Source organism: Ascaphus truei, chromosome 1 (assembly GCF_040206685.1).
Source record: "Ascaphus truei isolate aAscTru1 chromosome 1, aAscTru1.hap1, whole genome shotgun sequence".
NCBI classification, from domain to species: Eukaryota; Metazoa; Chordata; class Amphibia; order Anura; family Ascaphidae; genus Ascaphus; species Ascaphus truei.
In genome coordinates this window covers 475,243,455-475,257,163 of record NC_134483.1, presented here as the reverse complement: position 1 = coordinate 475,257,163, position 13,709 = coordinate 475,243,455, and the positions used below count along the sequence as shown (strand labels likewise).

At 51.5% G+C, this 13,709-nt stretch overlaps 1 protein-coding gene across 15 annotated transcripts in view; it reads right to left on the bottom strand.

The window, feature by feature from the left end:
- The window catches only part of APBB2 (amyloid beta precursor protein binding family B member 2), a 457,842-nt gene that overhangs the window by 276,140 nt on the left and 167,993 nt on the right, over window positions 1–13,709 (bottom strand). The gene's annotated exons all lie outside the window — the stretch shown is intronic.

Genomic DNA, 13,709 nt, shown 5'->3' with positions numbered 1-13,709 from the left:
GTGTATGTGTCTCTCTGTGTGATTCTCTGTGTGTGTTTGTGTCTGTGTGTGTGTGTCTTTGTCACTCTGTGTGGGTTTATGTGTCTCTGTGTGTGTGTGTGTGTGTGTGTGTGTGTGTGTGTCTCTGTCACTCTGTGTGTGTGTGTGTGTGTATGTGTCTGTGTGTGTGTCTCCCTCCCCTCCACTGTCTCCCTCCCCCTCCCCTCCACTGTCTCCCCCCCACTGTCTCCCCCCTCCCTTCCACTGTCTCCCTCCCCCCTCCCCTCCACTGTCTCCCTCCCCCCCTCCCCGCCACTGTCTCCCTCCCCCCTCCCCTCCACTGTCTCTCTCCCCCTCCCTCCACTGTCTCCCTCCCCCCTCCCCTCCACTGTCTCCCTCCCCCCTCCCCTCCACTGTCTCCCTCCCCCCTCCCCTCCACTGTCTCCCTCCCCCCCTCCCCTCCACTGTCTCCCTCCCCCCCCTCCCCTCCACTGTCTCCCTCCCCCCCTCCCCTCCACTGTCTCCCTCCCCTCCACTGTCTCCCTCCCCCCCTCCCCTCCACTGTCTCCCTCCCCCCTCCCCTCCACTGTCTCCCTCCCCCCCTCCCCTCCACTGTCTCCCTCCCCCCCTCCCCTCCACTGTCTCCCTCCCCCCCACTGTCTCCCTCCCCCCCTCCCCTCCACTGTCTCCCTCCCCCCCTCCCCTCCACTGTCTCCCTCCACTGTCTCCCTCCACTGTCTCCCTCCCCTGTCTCCCCCCCCGTCTCCCTCCCCTCCACTGTCTCCCTCCCCCATCCCCTTCCCCCATCCCTCCATTCCCTCCTTCCCCCCCCCATTCTCTCCTTCCCCCCCATCCATTCTCTCTCTGCTCATCCGATACTGTCTCTCTCTCTCCCCATTCTGTGTCTGCCTCTCTCTAGTGCAGATAAATGTATGCTACTGTTTGCTAGTTTAAAAAAAAAAAAAAATCTGCACATTTAATATACTGGGTTTTTTTCCCACATTTTTTTTTATTAAATCAAGGGTGCGTCTTAGAATCGATGGCGTCTTAGAATCGAGGAAATAGGGTAGTATATGGCTCGGCACCTCAAACCCACCTTAGCAAACTTGACACCCTCTACAATTCAATTTGTCGTTTTGTTCTCCAATGCAACTACAACACACATCACTGCAATATGCGCAAAGAACTAGATTGGTCATCACTAGATTCTAGGCGCAAAGTTCACCTTTCCAGTCTTGCCTTTAAATTCTTCATGGGCAAGCTACCCAGCTACCTGAACAAGCTCCTCACCCCTACCACTTGCAGCACTTATCACCTGAGATCATACTCCAAAAGACTGTTCATGGTCCCAAGGCTCAACAAAGTATCCGGACCTTCCTCCTTCTCCTACCGTGCACCCCAAAACTGGAACAACCTACCAGAGACTCTCACATCCACCACCAGTTTAAGTTCTTTCAAATCTAAGGCTGTCTCACATTTTAATCTGGTCTGTAACTGTTTCATACGCCCATAATATATATTTTCTTTAACTGTGCACGCAATGTCTTGTATATAATGTATACCCTGTTCATTTATGTAACTGTACTTGTAACCATGTATTATTTGTTTTACTCTGTGCCCAGGACATACTTGAAAACGAGAGGTAACTCTCAATGTATTACTTCCTGTAAAATATTTTATAAATAAATAATGATCCTGGATTCCTGTTATACTGTATGTCTCCCAGCTGCTCTGCTTCCACCTCTTGCACCATATCCTGTTTCTTGGCTTTCAAAATAAGACTGGATCTTTGTATGAGCTCCTTACTAAAAGCAGAACTGTGGTGTCCCGCCGAGCTCAACCATGATAATCCCAGCTCAGGGGACCAGAATCTGTACAAAATACAAATACGGCCAACCTAGGTCCCCACTAAAAAGCTGTAATGTCATCTCAGAGCCATTACTGAACACAGCAGCAACATTGCTCTAAAAGATAGAAATGATAACCATGCAATTCCTCCATCAGTCTTTCTTTTAACCCTTCGTACATCGCAGGCTGATGCACAAGGTAAAAGTTGAAGCAAAGACCTTGGTACATTGATGTTAGAAGGTGCGGAATAAAAGGTACAGTGCACTCTGTGTGTTTGTCTTACAAGTAGTGGTGGCTGAATGCGTCAGCGCACGACCCGCCAACCTTCGGACAAAGATTTCTTCACAAACCCGCGAAGGTTCGTTTGAACCTTTTTCTTATTTAAAAACCGTGGGAAAGCTGCAATTTCGGCTAAGTGCCTAGTTAGCTGTTTTTTCGCTGCAGAGTTTGTTTGTTTTTTTAGCACATTTACACTTTCTCAGTCAAATGTCGGAAAATTTAAGCGGATTTTTGGTTTCGCTCACATTTTCCCATCATTTCAAAAAATATAGAGGCGACTGTTTTCAAACTCAGACGAATTTGCGAAAGTCGAACTTGCGAAAGAAACGCCACTTGTACAGCAGATTCCAAGTTTGGCGCAAAGCTTTCAGTCCTATCTCTACTTATTCATTGCCTTATTACTGTAGACGCCAATATATTTTTCAAGCATGGCACATGGCTGCTTTAAGTAACTCTTCCTACTCATGGGGCTCGCATAACACAGGGTGTCTGGTTCAGCTCAATGATTATTCACTCTGCATTTTTATCACAAATGCAATTAAGATGGTCATGTTGCATTGATGATGGGTGTAGCTGCTTCAGGACTTTCATACAGTAGTATAGAAGCAGACTGCAGCACTCACTGGCAGCCCTGCAGCACCAATCTCACTGGCAGCCCTGCAGCACCAATCTCACTGGCAGCCCTGCAGCACTATACTCACTGGCAGCCCTACAGCACCAATCTCACTGGCAGCACCAATCTCACTGGCAGCCCTGCTGCACCAAACTCACTGGCAGCCCTACAGCACCAATCTCACTGGCAGCCCTGCAGCACCAATCTCACTGGCAGCCCTGCAGCACCAATCTCACTGGCAGCCCTGCAGCACCATCTCACTGGCAGCCCTGCAGCACAATACTCACTGGCAGACCTACAGCGCCACACTCACTGGCAGCCCTGCAGCACCAAACTCACTGGCAGCCCAGCAGCACCAATCTCACTGGCAGCCCTGCAGCACCAATCTCACTGGCAGCCCTGCAGCACCAATCTCACTGGCAGCCCTGCAGCACCAATCTCACTGGCAGCCCTGCAGCACCAATCTCACTGGCAGCCCTGCAGCACCAATCTCACTGGCAGCCCTGCAGCACCAATCTCACTGGCAGCCCTGCAGCACCAATCTCACTGGCAGCCCTGCAGCACCAATCTCACTGGCAGCCCTGCAGCACCAAACTCACTGGCAGCCCTGCAGCACTATACTCACTGGCAGCCCTACAGCGCCACACTCACTGGCAGCCCTCCAGCACCAATCTCACTAGCAGCCCTGCAGAACCAAACTCACTGGCAGCCCTGCAGCACTATACTCACTGGCAGCCCTGCAGCACCAATCTCACTGGCAGCCCTGCAGCACCAATCTCACTGGCAGCCCTGCAGCACCAAACTCACTGGCAGCCCTGCAGCACTATACTCACTGGCAGCCCTGCAGCGCCACACTCACTGGCAGCCCTGCAGCACCAATCTCACTGGCAGCCCTGCAGCACCAATCTCACTGGCAGCCCTGCAGCACCAAATTCACTGGCAGCCCTGCAGCACCAAACTCACTGGCAGCCCTGCAGCACCAATCTCACTGGCAGCCCTGCAGCACCAATCTCACTGGCAGCCCTGCAGCACCAATCTCACTGCCAGCCCTGCAGCACCAAACTCACTGGCAGCCCTGCAGCACCAATCTCACTGGCAGCCCTGCAGCACTATACTCACTGGCAGCCCTGCTGCACCAAACTCACTGGCAGCCCTGCAGCGCTATACTCACTGGCAGCCCTGCTGCACCAAACTCACTGGCAGCCCTGCTGCACCAAACTCACTGGCAGCCCTGCAGCACCAATCTCACTGGCAGCCCTGCAGCACCAATCTCACTGGCAGCCCTGCAGCGCTATACTCACTGGCATGATAACTATAAAAGGCTTTTGTATTTAGACCTGGGAATACATACACTTAACAATTGTTTTCAGGCCATATCAATAATTTGCTGCATGACAATAAGGCCTCGTCCATAGTGCAAGATACAGAGCAAGCTACATAGCTTGCGCTACAAACAAACGTGTGTTTTCCAAAGCGCATGGCCATAGTGAGCGCGAGCTTGCACATGCACGTGCACTTGAGATACAAGGATACCAAAAGCAGAGGAGACAAACTTGTTTGCTGTTGTAGCAAGACAGTCTGGTCATGTGAGCGGCTAACAGCCAATGAAAATGTAGTAAGCTATTCTGCCTGGATACTGTTCAAATTACTTTGTCAGTTGAGTTGTGCTTGCTGTGAGAATATGGACAACTAAACTATTGAAAATGTGATTTCTGAGGTTTACAAACGTGATAATTTATGGAGAGAAATTTCTGATGTATTGTCCATTACTATATAATTGTTAATTTTTTTTAACCAGGCATGTTTTCATGCATGACATAGTATATATATTTGTAGAATACTTTTGTAAATTGCATGGCATTATGCATTTTATTATTTGCTAAAGACACTTCCTTGGCACGCCCCCCTCCACATCATGACTGCGCCCACCCCCTCGCTCGCTTTCCAAAAACCTACAGTCCACCCATCGCCGGAGAGGAAAGCTTGCGCGAGGAAAGTAGCGCTGTAGCGCTCGCGCTCACTTTCACTATGGACAAAGCCTTAGGCATTCTCTCAAATGTACAATACATGTTCCCTTTCAGTGCCAGAAGGGTATTGTCTACTCTAGACCCAGGTGGTTTAGGAATTTGTGGTGCCAGCAAAGTCCTCACATTAACCCATCACTATTAGTTCAGTCCCACGTAGCAACACATATTGGAGTTACAGTAAAGTGAATAACATTGTATTGGTTGTTATATATACTGAATAGCTTTATACATGAAAAAAAACCCGAAAGCCCAACTATAGAAATCATTGTTTTTGTTTGGATATTGTTAGTGATGTATACCTTATGTCAGCGGTCAGCGGTGCGCAAACTTGGGGCGCAAGATTTTTGTTGGGGAGCGCGAGCAGTTGCAGAGGCCCAGCGCTCTTCTCCAAGTGACGTGATGTCACACAACCACGTGGCGTCATTTGGCGCCGCACTGAGGTAAGGAGGGCAGTGCGACAACGGAGGAGAGCAGGCAGGGGGAGGGGGCACAACAAGAAAAGTTTGCGCACCCCTGCCTTATGTAAACCCCCCCCCCCCGTGTGATGCAAGCCACACACTCACACTGCTCCCTGGCAGGTTCCTCTCCAGTGTGCTATGGACATGTGACTGGTGATGGACATAATAGCAGCCAATGACAAAGGCTGTAGAAGACGTGGGGCTAAGAGAGGAAAGCACACAGTGTGTCGATTGCCATCAGAGGGGACCCTCATCGGCTGCAGTTAACAGTGGTACTGAAGCACCTTTGCGAAGTACAGGCCTGCTACATTTTAGTGCATTAAGAGCTCCAACGGTGTCCCAGCACCATTTATATAGGCCCATATACCTAGGATTGGGTGGTCAACTCCTAACGGACACTAACATACAGTACATCCTTTGTTGAGGATCACAGTGTTCTTAAGTATTAATACCTGTTATATAAAAGCGTTTATATGACAAACGCTGTGTACTTATTTCCTGCTGTCTGACCTCAGCCACGTGTGGCATATCGGTTATCAATAAAGGACTCAGGCACCCACCTCAGCAATAGGTATTAGTCTGGGGCCTACAAGTAAAGCTGCGTCCCCGCTAGCGCTTAGCTCGCTGAGCGGGCGGCGCTTAGCCAGGTGACTTGCATATATATATATATATACTAGCTGAGAGACCCGGCGTTGCCCGGGATATAATTTTGGGGGGGCGTACGACAGGGTTAGGCTTCCCCCCCCCCCCCTTGACAGCTAGGTGGGTGACTGGGTGGGTGTGTGACACTTGACTGAGTGGGTGGGTGGGTGACTGAGTGGGTGGGTGACTTTGGGTCGGTTTGACTTTGGGTCGGTGGGTGGGTGACTTTGGGTCGGTTTGACTTTGGGTCGGTGGGTGTGTGACTTTGGGTCGGTGGGTGTGTGACTTTGGGTCGGTGGGTGGGTGACTTTGGGTCGGTTTGACTTTGGGTCAGTGGGTGGGTGACTTTGGGTCGGTGGGTGACTTTGGGTCGGTGGTTGGGTGGGTGAGTGGGTGACTGGGTGGGTGAGTGGGTGACTGACTGGGTGGGTGAGTGGGTGACTGACTGGGTGGGTGAGTGGGTGATTGACTGGGTGGGTGAGTGGGTGACTGACTGGGTGGGTGAGTGGGTGACTGACTGGGTGGGTGAGTGGGTGACTGACTGGGTGGGTGAGTGGGTGACTGACTGGGTGGGTGAGTGGGTGACTGACTGGGTGGGTGAGTGGGTGACTGGGTGGGTGAGTGGGTGACTGACTGACTGAATGGGTGGGTGACTGGGTGACTGAATGGGTGGGTGACTGGGTGACTGAGTGGGTGGGTGACTGAGTGGGTGGGTGACTGACTGAGTGGGTGGGTGACTGGGTGACTGACTGAATGGGTGACTGACTGTATGGGTGACTGGGTGACTGAATGGGTGGGTAACTGAGTGGGTGGGTGACTGAGTGGGTGGGTGGGTGACTGGGTGAAAGTGGGTGACTGGGTGAAAGTGACTGGGTGGGTGACTGGGTGGGTGTGTGGGTGGGTGACTGAGTGGGTGACTGAGTGAGTGGGTGACTGAGTGAGTGGGTGACTGAGTGGGTGGGTGACTGAGTGGGTGGGTGACTGGGTGAAAGTGGGTGACTGGGTGAAAGTGACTGGGTGGGTGACTGGGTGGGTGTGTGGGTGGGTGACTGAGTGGGTGACTGGGTGGGTGTGTGGGTGGGTGACTGAGTGAGTGGGTGGGTGACTGAGTGGGTGGGTGACTGAGTGGGTGGGTGACTAAGTGAGTTTTTGGGTGACTAAGTGAGTGGGTGGGTGGGTTACTGAGTGGGTGGGTGACTGAGTGAGTGACTGAGTGGGTGACTGAGTGAGTGGGTGGGTGGGTGACTGGGTGGGTGAAAGTGACTGGGTGGGTGGGTGTGTGGGTGACTGGGTGACAGTGCGTGGGTGGGAGACGGTGTGTGACTTACCTTGACCCCGTGGCATCTGGCTGGGGCAGGAGGTGAGTTCGGGAAGCTGGGGGGGGGCAAGAGTGGCAGGAGTCCCGCGCCGCGCTTCCCCTCTCCGGTAGCATCACACGTGATGGGGAGTCCCGCGCCGCGCTTCCCCTCTCCGGTAGCGGCGCACGTGAGGGGGAGTCCCGCGCCGCGCTTCCCCTCTCCGGTAGCGGCGCACGTGAGGGGGAGTCCCGCGCCGCGCTTCCCCTCTCCGGTAGCGGCGCACGTGATGGGGAGTCCCGCGCCGCTTCCCCTCTCCGGTAGCGGCGCACGTGAGGGGGAGTCCCGCGCCGCGCTTCCCCTCTCCGGTAGCGGCGCACGTGATGGGGAGTCCCGCGCCGCTTCCCCTCTCCGGTAGCGGCGCACGTGATGGGGAGTCCCGCGCCGCTTCCCCTCTCCGGTAGCGGCGCACGTGATGGGGAGTCCCGCGACGCTTCCCCTCTCCGGTAGCGGCGCACGTGATGGGGAGTCCCGCGACGCTTCCCCTCTCCGGTAGCGGCGCACGTGATGGGGAGTCCCGCGCCGCTTCCCCTCTCCGGTAGCGGCGCACGTGAGGGGGAGAGCAGGAGGGCCGCGCCGTGAGGGGGGAGGAGCCTGGAGTTTGCTGCTGAGCAGCAGGGCCGCGCTTCCTCCGCGGCGCACGGTGAGGGTGATGGTGCGGCTGGGGATGTTGCGGAGCGTGGGGATTTGGGTGAGGTGGGGAGGGGGGAGAGAGTGAGGGGCACCGGGAGAGTGAGGGGCACCGGGAGAGTGAGGGGCACCGGGAGAGGAGGGGCACCGGGAGAGGAGGGGGGGGGGGTGTGGAAGGTGAGCTGCGGTCCAACTGACGGGGGAGAGTGTGTGTCCCTGTGTGTGTGTGTCCCTGTGTGTGTGTGTCCCTGTGTGTGTGTGTCCCTGTGTGTCCTTTGGCCCGTCACTCCGCCTCAGGCCAATGAGAGGTGTGCGGGGGCGGGCCAAGGGACCAATGAGATTTCCCCTAGGGACACCGGACATCCAGGCAGGCAGGCAGGCTGGCATGCATGCATGCAGGCAAACATACAGTGCTTTCACTAATATAGTATAAGATATATATATATATATATATATATATATATATATATATATTGTGACAGAAACCAGGGGATGGTAATAAATTCCGTATATAGGGCTCCCAGGATACTAAACAGTTTCTATCCTGTTTGGCCTGGGAGTGCAGCCTTATAATACATACACTCCATCCCACAGTTTGGCAAGCGCTGGAACTGAGGGATGAGAGATCCAGACCAGAGTTTGTCTGCTGCCTGATTTCTGTCACCTGTCATGCTAATTAGGAATCAGGTATGTAAGACTGTTTTCCTGTTTGCTCTGGTCTCTCCACAAGAGCCAGGAGGCTGGAAGGCTGCTGAACTACAGAGGGGAGAAGCCTCTTCCCCTAACAGGTTCAATCTTTCTGTTCATTTGTATAAGACTGCAAAAGTACCTTGTTTTGTTGTTGGGAGTGGAAAAGCCACTTCCAACCCTGAGTCAGGGATATCTAAGTTAAGTTATCGCTCAGATGAGCAGCTTTTGTTTTGATCTGTTTTCTGTTGTATGCAATGAGGCAGTCTCAGTGACTGGGACTGAATAAACCAGGCATAGCCTGTTTAAAGGAACAGTACGTGACGCCTCATCATTTAACCTACCCTAAAAGACCGTGTTCTAAACAGTCCCGGACAAACGACGGAGCCCCGGAGTAAGCCGTTTGTCACATATGGTGGAGAATGCGAGCAGAGCACTAGGGGGTCTGCGGGTTGAAGAACTTTGAAAGAAAAAAAAAAAAAAAAAAAAAAAAAGTTTTTTCATCCTCTGCAAACAAGATGGAAGACGTGGTGGGTGCGCTGGTACGCAATGTCGCTGCCCAGAAAGACGTGAATGAAACCCAACAACAGCTGTTAATAGCCCAGCAAGAAACTAATGCAAACCAGCAGCAGACGAATGCAGCCCAGCAACAGCTGCTAATAGCCCAGCAAGAGATTAATGCAAACCAGCAACAGGCGAATGCAAACCAGCAACTGACGAATGAAGCCCTGCAAAACGCGAATGCAAACCAGCAAGAGACAAACCGCTTGCTGAGAGAGGAGCAACAGCGGTTCGCTCAGGGCTTACAGCAGGAACTCGAGATCCTGAGGGGGACTATCAGTAACCTTCCACTGGCAGTGGCAGCCCCAGTTCCGAAAATGACCAGGGCAAGCCACTACCTTCAGAAGATGGGACCCTCGGATGATGTGGAAGCCTATCTTCTCACGTTTGAACGCACGGCACAGAGAGAGGGATGGCCAGAAGCTGAGTGGGCTGGTCTAATCGCACCCTTCCTAAGCGGCGAACCCCAGAAGGCTTACTTTGATCTAGAGCCAGCCGAAGCTAACGTCTATGCAAAATTGAAGTTCGATATCCTCGCCCGCCACTGCGTAACCACGGCTGTTCGCGCCCAAAGGTTTCACGCATGGTCCTTCACGATGGATAAGGCCACCCGAAGCCAGATGTATGACCTCATCCACCTCGCCCGGAAGTGGCTACAACCCGAGATCAACTCAGCCAGCCACATCGTGGAACGGTTGGTCATGGACCAGTTCTTGAGGAAACTTCCCTCTGCCTTACGCCGTTGGGTCAGTCGGAGTGACCCCCACAATGCGGATGAGCTTGTGGCCCTCGTAGAAAGGTACAATGCAGCAGAAGGGCACCCGCAACCCACAGTCGTGGAGCAACCCCACTACCCGAGGTTCCAGGACTCTTCCAGAGACGGTAAAAGGGTACCGGGGTTAAGGGGCGCTGAAGAGCGGTGACCACCTTCACGCAGCACCAGCAACAGTGGTTCGCACACTAAGGGCAATAGCCAACATGGGGAGCCGGGAAAAGGCTCTAAGTGGGACACAGACTATGTACCTAAATGTGTAAATTGTCATGAGAGGGGCCACACAGCAAAAATCTGCCCACTAAATGATGAGCCCATGCAATGCAACAGCGTGGAACCTTATTCGCTGTTGTCCCAATGTATGGGCCCTAGCCCAGAGGACCCCTTGAATAACCATCTGTGGGCATTTGTAAAGGTTAATGGTAAGAGGGTTCGGGCACTTCTTCACTCTGGGAGCATGGTCACACTAGTGTCCGAATACCTCTTGCCCATTAAGAAGAAACAGGGAAACAGTTCACAAAGAGTGGCAATTTGTTGTATACATGGGGATAATCATGAATATTCCACTGTTGATGTTTTTTTTGAAACAGAGTTTGGTTCTTTAGATTTCAAGGTGGGTATTGTACCCAAACTGGCACATGATGTGTTAATAGGGACCGACTTTCCCCATTTTCTAAAAATGTGGTCCCCCGCTCAGAATAGCGCCCAGAGTTCAATAGCGGACCATAACGAAGTATTAGAAGAAACAAATCCTTTCCCTTTTTCAGAAATGGAGGTTGACGAGGGCCCAAATAAGAAGGGGGAAAAGGAGGAGTGCTGTAAAATTCCCTTCCCCATCACTACTTTGGTAGGGAATACCCCAAATCAAGATGTTGAGCAGACACTTACCACCCCAGAACCGGATAAGACCCTCGCTGACCTAGAGGTCAGTCCTGGGAGTTTTAAGAAGGCCCAGTGGGAGGACCCCACATTAGCGGTAGCAAGGGGAAATATACGGGACCAGAATAGTACTCCTGGCCAACCAGATAGGTCACTTGCTTACCCCTACTTCGAGGTAGAGAACGACCTAGTATATCGGGTTGATAAAAGGAAATCAGTTACAACTAAACAATTGTTGGTACCACGGACATTCCGTAACGTAGTATTACACCTCGCACATAGTCATCCATTGGGGGGACACCTAGGGGTGGAAAAGACAAAAGAAAAGGTTCTCCGAAGCTTCTATTGGCCTGGGGTTCTGGCAGAAATTACGAATTATTGTTCCTCATGCCCAGGGTAGATGAACTTGTAGAGAGACTGGGCAAAGCCCGATATCTCACAACCCTAGACCTAACAAAAGGGTACTGGCAGGTTCCCCTCACAGAAAGGGCAAAAGAAAAGACAGCCTTCTCAACCCCAGACGGCCTCTTTCAGTATAAGGTGTTGCCTTTTGGCTTACATGGAGCTCCCGCCACATTCCAAAGAATGATGGATAAAATTTTAAAACCACATGCTCGGTATGCTGCCGCCTACCTGGATGATGTGGTAATCCATAGTGAAGATTGGCAATCCCACCTTCCAAAGGTCCAAGCTGTGCTTGACGCAGTCCGGTCTGCTGGACTAACTGCTAACCCCGCTAAATGCACTATTGGTCTGGAGGAGGCCAAGTATCTGGGATATTCTATTGGCAGAGGTTTACTCAAACCCCAAACACTCAAAGTGGAGGCGATACAAAATTGGCCAAGGCCAGTTACAAAAAAACAAGTAAGGACCTTTTTGGGGTTAATTGGGTACTATAGAAGGTTTATTCCCAATTTTGCAACTAAGGCAACCCCACTAACTGACCTCACAAAAGCAAGAGGACCACTAATGGTAAAGTGGTCCCCCGAAACCGAACAAGCCTTTAGAAGCCTGAAAGAAGCTCTCTGTGCCCAACCAGTGTTGGTCACACCTGACTTCTCCAAAGAGTTCGTAGTCCAAACCGACGCATCTGAGGTAGGGCTGGGGGCGGTACTCTCCCAGGAGTCTCAAGGTGAGGAGCACCCCATCCTTTATTTAAGTAGGAAACTAAATCCCCAGGAGAAAAATTACTCCATAGTAGAGAAAGAGTGTCTCGCAATAAAGTGGGCTGTAGAGACGCTCAAATACTACCTGTTGGGGAGAAAATTCCGGTTGGTCACAGATCATGCACCCCTTACCTGGATGTGTCAAAACAGGGAAAAGAATGCTAGAGTGACCAGGTGGTTCCTAAGCCTACAACCCTTTAAATTTTCTGTGGAACACAGGTCAGGGCACAAACATGGCAATGCTGACGGGTTGTCAAGGATGCACTCCCTAATATCCATGGTCGCTCATCCCTCGAGGTCTGAGCTGGGGGGGAGGATATGTGACAGAAACCAGGGGATGGTAATAAATTCCGTATATAGGGCTCCCAGGATACTAAACAGTTTCTATCCTGTTTGGCCTGGGAGTGCAGCCTTATAATACATACACTCCATCCCACAGTTTGGCAAGCACTGGAACTGAGGGATGAGAGATCCAGACCAGAGTTTGTCTGCTGACTGATTTCTGTCACCTATCATGCTAATTAGGAATCAGGTATGTAAGACTGTTTTCCTGTTTGCTCTGGTCTCTCCACAAGAGCCAGGAGGCTGGAAGGCTGCTGAACTACAGAGGGGAGAAGCCTCTTCCCCTAACAGGTTCAATCTTTCTGTTCATTTGTATAAGACTGCAAAAGTACCTTGTTTTGTTGTTGGGAGTGGAAAAGCCACTTCCAACCCTGAGTCAGGGATATCTAAGTTAAGTTATCGCTCAGATGAGCAGCTTTTGTTTTGATCTGTTTTCTGTTGTATGCACTGTGGCAGTCTCAGTGCCTGGGACTGAATAAACCAGGCATAGCCTGTTTAAAGGAACAGTACGTGACGCCTCATCATTTAACCTACCCTAAAAGACCGTGTTCTAAACAGTCCCGGACAAACGACGGAGCCCCGGAGTAAGCCGTTTGTCACAATATATATATGCAAGTCCCCGCTCACGCGATGCGCGCTCGCGTATGCGCGGGCACACACGCTCAGCGCTTAGGTAAATAAAAATTTTATACTTTCCCGCTCGCTCAATATTCGGCAATGCCACCAAACCCCCCCCCCTCCCCCTCCTCCCCCCACGCGCGAGCAGACGCAGGACACCCGCCACGCATGCTTTGAGCGCCAGCGGGGACTCAGCCTAAGATGGATTACACTTAACTGAGGAAAGATCGCAGCAGCGGTTTCAAAGCTGCAGTCATTATGGGTAAGCTCTTAAAAAAAGTTATGTTCAAAATTGGGTTGCAGCCATATTCAGCAGACCCCACAACAATCATCATTTTACAACAGGTGTGAAATTCTCCAGAATCTTCCAGGTTTTTCTACTCAGACGCACTTACTATAACACCCTTCTACTGTCTCTGTAAGTTCTCCCCACTTACCACTTAGATTGTAAGCTCTTTGGGGCAGGGACTCCTTTTCCTATTGTTTTATATATTAAGAGCTTATTCCCATTGTGTTATAATATTATGTCACGTGTATTGTAAAGCACTATGTACCTGGATAGCGCTATGTAAATAAAGATATACATACATAGAAATGGATTGAGTATGACATCACCAGTACTGATTAGTTCGGCAGTACGGCCTCATTTACACGTTTTTTATTTTAAACCGAGAAATGGTGACGTATCACTCTAAACGCTGTCATGAACAGCGAGACTCCCTGCTGATGAATGACAAACACATTTGCCTACCACAAATTGCTTCCCGAAAACGTACAATAGACCTGGTTAATCAATTCCATATCTACTTTGTATTTCTAGTAGTTTCAATGGAGAACATGTCACCAAATGTCT